This window comes from Chrysochloris asiatica, unplaced genomic scaffold (assembly GCF_000296735.1).
Source record: "Chrysochloris asiatica unplaced genomic scaffold, ChrAsi1.0 scaffold00034, whole genome shotgun sequence".
Classification (NCBI taxonomy): domain Eukaryota; kingdom Metazoa; phylum Chordata; class Mammalia; order Afrosoricida; family Chrysochloridae; genus Chrysochloris; species Chrysochloris asiatica.
In genome coordinates this window covers 4,619,345-4,626,368 of record NW_006408552.1, presented here as the reverse complement: position 1 = coordinate 4,626,368, position 7,024 = coordinate 4,619,345, and positions in this window count along the sequence as shown.

The following is a 7,024-nucleotide window of genomic DNA, read 5'->3' as shown; positions in this document are numbered from 1 at the left end:
GGATGAATGGATGGGTGGGTGGATGGATGGATGGATGGGTGGGTGGATGAATGGTTTCCCAAGTCCTTTTCTGACCTGTACACAGTGACCACAGAGAGAAGAAAACAAGGTTGATTTCTGCCTCTGAGAGTTTCCATGCTGGTGGGGAGACAAGGCAGGGAGGCTCTGGCAGAGCTGGTGCAATAACCCAGTAAGAGAAGGAGCGAGTGGTGTTGTTGCAGACAGAGAGAGCTCTGTTAGGGCAGGGCGGGGCCAAATCAAGTAATAAATTAGATCTGAGGGGTAAGGAGTAGGAGGAGACTGGAGGGCTTTCAGGACTCCAAGTGGAAGTTGGGCGGCTGGCAGGTTCACCCTTTGAGACAAAGCACACAGAAGAGGAGAGGTACACTAAGGTGAATGATGGGGGGCACCCAGGGAATGATAGTTGGGAGTGTGGGCCTCACTTGGCTCCCTTTACTTGGGCATTTCCTCCTAGATGCCCACTCACTTCCTGGGCCCTGGTTTCCTCTCCCACCTTAGCTAGTTTTCCCCATAGTGGGGGTGGGATGAGTGCTCAGGTTGCTAGAAGGGCTTCAGCTTGGATGCCTTGTGCGATCTCTGACCCCACAGGGCAAACACAGCGGTCCCCAACCTACTGCACAAGGAACGTGAATCCATAGAGGAGCCCCAGAATCCAATGCCTGCACAGACCCCAAGGCCGGCCTTGGTCGCTGTAGCTCCTGAGGTCTGCTTGCTGATGGTGCTCCGGGCAGTCAAGCCCCCCGGCTTGGTGAGCAGTGCCAGGGGAATGAGGAGAGGGTGGCCTGAAGAGTCTGGGCATTCTGGCCGCCCGCAGTGCGGCAGGCTGAAGGCCCTGGCAGGGATTGGGCTGGACCGTGGGTGGCAGGGAGCCCTGGCTCTCAGGCAGCTGGCATTGAAGCAGCGACTCATCTGGTTTTCCACTCCCCCCGCCCTCACCCCTCCGGATCGCCTCCCAGCTCATCATCACCTTCCCCACAGGCCCTGCGTCAAGTGGATGGGGACCAGGAGCTTTGGTGTGTGTCTCATGAAGGACCTTGAAGCCCATCCCCACTGTAATTTTGGCCACATTACCTGACCTCTCTGAGCCTCAGTTTCTCCACTGCAAGTTGAAGATAACAAGTTGGCACCATGCAGGGTTGTACACTCGCTAAATGGCAAATCCTAGATGGAGGTGGATCAGAGAGGGACTCTAAGGAGGACCTCCCGTCAGATCTACGTTCCCTGCCTCCCCTCTCCCTCCGCCACTGCCAGCAATCCCAATGTTAATATGACATCATCCCTTCCACTCTTATCTCCTGAAGGCCTCCTCTTCATAGGCGTCCCAGGCCCTGGTACCCAGAACAGGGAGGAGGAGAAGGGAGAAAGCCTTAGGTCAGTCCTCAACCACCAGAATCCACAGACATTGGAAGGTTTATTGACGTTAGGAAAGCAGCCCAAGGTGGCAGGTCCTAGCTCTGTCCTTGCCCTGCCTTCTCTGACTTGGGTTTGAATAAGGGGATGAACTGGTGGTCTCCTAGGACCCCCTTAGGATCCAAAATCCTTCCACCTGCTGCCTGGGTGTCTGCCCTCTTAAACCCACATAGGCCATTCTTCCTCCAGACTTAGCCTTTGCTTACTCAGGCTTCCTCCTCTGGGATGCCTTTGTTCCTCTTCCTGGTTTCCCCACATCCAGCCCCTGGAGGCCTTGCCCCTGAGCTCCAGAGGACTAGGGCTCAGTCCTGCTGCCAGTTCAAGCTCTATGACCCATCTCAACTCAGCTCGGTTGCCATAGCCCAGTCTTCATCCATCCCTGGTTCAGAACTCTGCATCTCCGTAATCCTTGCTGCATGTCACCCACTGCAGTCAGCTACAGCTCAGCAAAGGAACCAGGAGACTCTTGGTGGTGGTGTGCCATGGAGTCAGTTCCAACTCATAGCAACCCTGTATAGGGTTTTTGAGACTATATTTCTTTACAGGAGCAGAAAACCTCATCTTTCTCCCTAAGAGCAGCTGGTAGATTCGAACTGCTGACCTTGCGCTTAGCAGACCAACATGTGTAACCCACTACACTTCCAGTGCTCTTGTTGGACTCCAAATCTCAGCTCTGTCAGTTCAGATGACCTGAGGCAATATCCCTCAACCCCACCCTCCAATGTCTTTACCTGTGTGCTCCCCTCTGAGGAATGGGGCAATCCCATCATCCTCTGTTGCCTGTCTCCCAGATATAAATGGAAACTTAAGTGCTGAGCATAGCAGTCTTAGAGGTGGGAGTGCTAGTTCCTTTTTATAGAGGAGGAAAAAGTCTCTGGGTGGAGGCTGTTAATTGAAAGGCTAGAGGTTCAAGTCCACCCAGAGGTACCCTATGGAGACCTGTGCAGACCCTATGGCGCACAGTTCTATTCTGACACACGTGGGGGTGCCATAAGTTGTTGCTAACTCAATGGCATCTGGTTTATATATAAAGTAGATTAGCTGATGTTTAGGGTTGGGGAAGTAGGAGACTAGGAGAGTGGTCCCCAAAGGAATTTCTTTCTGTGATGATGAAAACGTTCAAAGATGAACTCTGGCTGCTTCTATCTGTGAAGATACTAAAAACCATTGGATTGTACATTTCAAATGGGTGAATTGTATGGTAGGTGGATAGCATCTCAATCGGCTTGTTATTAATAAGAATGAAGAGGAAGAAATGAATGTACCCACGATATGATTTGCTGGGGGAGGCAATTTGTTGACTAATGGAAGGCGGATGGACCTCAAGAATCCTGTTATTCAACCATCTCATTTACCAGGACATTTAGGCCTGGTTCTTGTCTACAGGACAGGGTGAGTCAAGAGCTTGAACCCCTGTCTCCATCCCACCTCCTCCCGTGCAGTGCTCCCCCTAGCACCTACTCCCCACCCTCCATCCAAGCTGCATCGCCATCCCTCTGGTCAAAGCATGCCAAGAGGTGGGTGACAAATTAGAGGAATGACCTTTCTGCAGTCCGCCCCACCCTGTCTTTGCCTGGTGAGTCTGACTGGTCACCCCCAGGAGTCTTCTGGCTGTCCAGAAGGCAGCTTAGGAGAACCCAGCTTGGGTGGAGGGCTGAGATGTTTGGTTCTCTGAATGGGAAGGGTTGGGAAATTGAACCTGACAACTGGCAGAGTCCATGCCTGGGCAGTGAGCTAGGGAGGCTGGCCAGCTTGTCCAGGCCAGCTCCTTGCTGGGGATCTGGCAGAGGCCAGAGCCAATGTGCCCAGGGGACTGTGGGGTGGCAGGTAGCCCAAGGATGATAGAAAAACCCCAACACGAGTCTGATGATGCCTTGAGTGTGTATGTTAACAATAAGGGAGGAATGTGAGTGCTTTTGCCAAAGATGCTGGGATTTCCAGTGACCAACTATGAACAGTCTTGGACCATGTCTGGGGCCTTCTTGTCACCGTGGCCTACCCTCCCTGCCAGCGAGGCCTCCAAGGCCCTCTGCCTCCGGTGAACCCCATCATCGCCACTCCTGACAGCATTCTCCAGGGCAAACTGAACCAAGACTGGCAGTCAAGTGCCCCCTTCCACCTGACTGCTCCTGGCGCTCACACGGACTCAGGGGGCCCCCATAGCCTCTTGATAAGACCCTGTCATCCTGTGTGGCTGTGATCAAAGACTTACTTCATTCTTGCAATGAGAGGGCCTGCACTCAGATCATCTACCTGTCTCTACAGAGCCTGCCCACTGGGTTGGAATCCCCTCTACTGTCTGCTCTCTGAATGATGGCCGCTACTTCACACATATTAGCTAATGTCTGGAGGGGCAAACGGGACCCTTCCTGCCTATTATCTTATCTGGAGCCAAATGTTCCTCAGGGACATTGGCTGGTTGGTGGATTTATGAGACTGGAGCAAAAGGTTCAGTGGTTCATTGTGGTTGGGTGAACTTCTGGGTTCAGTAGAGGGGCTTGGGTCAAGAGTTTGTCCTCCAAGTAGAGCAGTACTCCATACTTTTCAATGGCTGATTTTTCCAAAATAGATGGTTAAGCTTTTCTTCCAAGGGACCTCTGGGTAGACTTGGACTACCGACTTTTCATTTAACAGCTGAGCATTGTTGTTGTTGTTAGGTGTCATTGAGTCGGCACCAACTCATAGTGACCCTATACAAATCAGAACAAAACAATGTCCGATCCTGGGCCAACCTCACTACTGTTGCCACACTTGAGTCCATCGATGCTGCCACCTGGCCAATCCATCTCTTTGGGGGTCTTCCTCTTTTTCTGTGACCCTCCATCTTACCAGCATGATATCCTTCTCCAGCGACTATTGAGCATATTAACCACTTAGACTACCCAGGGAGTCTTGAATCAAGAATTATTGTCAGCAGTTCTCTCCTGGCCCTTACCATTGACTCCAGTTTCATTGTCCACAGCGACTCTCATCACCGCCACCATTGTCACCACCATCATCTCTATCATCACCATTGGCACCTCCAGCTAGCCTCCTTTCCAATTCTACCACCATCATCATTCCAGCCGCATCAGCACTATGTCCACCGCCACCCACCCAGCCTTCAAGTTGAGTTTCTGACATTACTCTGTGTTACTGAACAGTTAGGCCAGACAGAGAGGAGCACCTGAGTGTCGGTGTGTGGCCACAATGCAGGTCCTGACTACTCTGAAGATTTGTCGACCCATGAGTTGCAACTCTTCTCTTGGGTGACAATGGTGACCTGGTGATGGACATTGGGTTGTGGGACTTGAAACTCATATAGTCATTATGATTATCCATGGGTGGTTCATCATCAGGGCAACCAGGAGCCAAGGAGTCTTGGCCTCACATGGGACCTTGGAGAATCAGGAGGTCTGGCCTGGACAGCAGAGCCTGAACTTTGCATACTCTTCTCTCTGGCTAGAGCAACACCTGTCTACTCGGCAGCAAGCTCAGAAGGTTCAGGGTCCGTAGCTGCACTGAGAGGGGACTGGGCAGTGGGCCCATGTTGGACAGCCTGGTGCATGTCGGGCCTATGAGACCTTGAAGAAGTCTCTCTCTGCTTCAGTGATGCCTCCGTTTCTTCATCTATAAAGCAAAATAACCAATTGCTATTGAGTCTTCCCCAACTCATGGTGACTCTGAGCACATTAACCATTTGTACCACCAAGGACTTCTCTATGTATATGGTGGTGGTAGTTATGTGCTGTGGAGTCGGTTCTGACTCATAGCAACCCTGTACAGGGTTTCTGAGGCTGTAAATCTTTACAGGAGAAGAAAGCCTCATCTTTCTCCCACGGAACAGCTGGTAGTTTCAAACTGCTGACCTTAAGGTTTGCAGCCAGATTCATAACCATGTTACCAGAACTCCTTTCTCTCTGTATATGTGTTGTTGTACCTATTCTGAACATTTCATGCAATCATTGTTTCTTTAGAGAGGGGAAGCATTGGGCAAACTGGACCCCCTTGCTGTCCCTCAGACCGGCTCCTCTCCGCAGCTTCAGTCTTACTCCAGGCTCCAGAATGACAGTGTCTTGGAGTACAGACTCTTCCTGTCCCTTTATTCTCTGTGGGTGGCTGAGTGGCTGGTCCTAGCAGGTCAAACTTGAGATGGAAAGCAGAGGGTCCCATTGGTAAGTCAGCCTTCAGGATGGCCAGGAGAGTTAGAGGTTGTTCATACAGAACACTCAGAGGCCAGCATGGATGGGTGGGAGACCTAGGGTGTTTAGGGGGTAGAGGTCAGTGTGGAGTGACTGAGTGTGACTTTAATCTCTTGAGAAATCCAAAGGCAGATTAAGTGCAAACAAGCAAGCAAGCAAACAGAGATGGGGAAGATAGATGTCGCGCCACTTGAAGATCACCAAGAAGCCAAGAAGTAGAAAGAGAAAAGAGGTAAGAACTTCTCCCAGAGCTGAGAGAGGGAGAGAGAGACATCCCGTACAGCTAGTACCCTGATTGATTTCTAGACTCCTAAACTCTGAGGGAGAGAAAAAAAAACCTGTCTATGAAAGTCACCCAGTTGAGATATTTGTGTTATAACAGCACTAGACTATTCAAACAATCAGACTAGGTCAAGACCAGGTCCAGTGACTGGTATTCTAATAAAAATGTTATGTGGAAATAAAGAGCCACACAGAGGAAGAGAACACCATGTGAAGACAAAGACAAACATTAGAATAGTGCATCTGAAAACTAAGGAATGCTTGGGGTCATTGAGGTTGTTATTGTTAAGTGCCTTCAAGTCGATTCTGACTCATAACGGCCCTGGATAGGGTTTCCAAGAAGCTCCTGGTGAGTTGGAACTGTAAGCCTTGTGATTCAAACTGAACTTGTGGTCCTATAGCGCAACACCACTATCTGACTATCTGGGGTGCCTGAAAAAAAAAAAAAACCAGAGATGAGAAATCCCCACTTGAAGGGATGAGCTGACGAGCCTGGAACGGTGAGAAGAACAAAAGATACGTCTCGAATGGAAGACCTACAGGAAAAACACGTTACTATGGAGACAGATGGACTGGTACTACGGGAACAAACAGGTCGCTCCACTAGGAGACATTGGGGCAGTCGGGTCCCACCAACATAGCCCCGCCCCCCCCAAAACTGAGACTCGGTGGAAATGCACGCTTGGATTGGTAAACACACGCATCACCTTTGGGGAGAAATGGGGTAAAAGCAGCAATGAAGCGGCGAGCTAAGCCTCACAATATTCAGAGGGCTTCTGTGGACCCAGTTGGGGACCTGGTTGGCAAGCAGTGTGAGAAGACCCGAGGACTCCTGGGCCCAGAGTCAGTGACGTGGCCACGGAGGACTCAAGTGGAGAATGGAGCTGCCGGCTGATGGGAAGAGAGGGTATGTGCACAAGAACACCCACATGGGCAGATGGTACCCACGTGACCGGGACTGGATGATTGGATGATCAGATCTCAACCAGGAGAAGAAAAAAGAAGGGGGTGGGGGGAAGAAGATTGAGCTGATCCAAGCTGATGAACTTGACCTATGCATACGAATGCAGTGACACAAAAGAGGCAACAAATCCTTACAGCAAGAAACATTCCCACCCCCCCCACACACA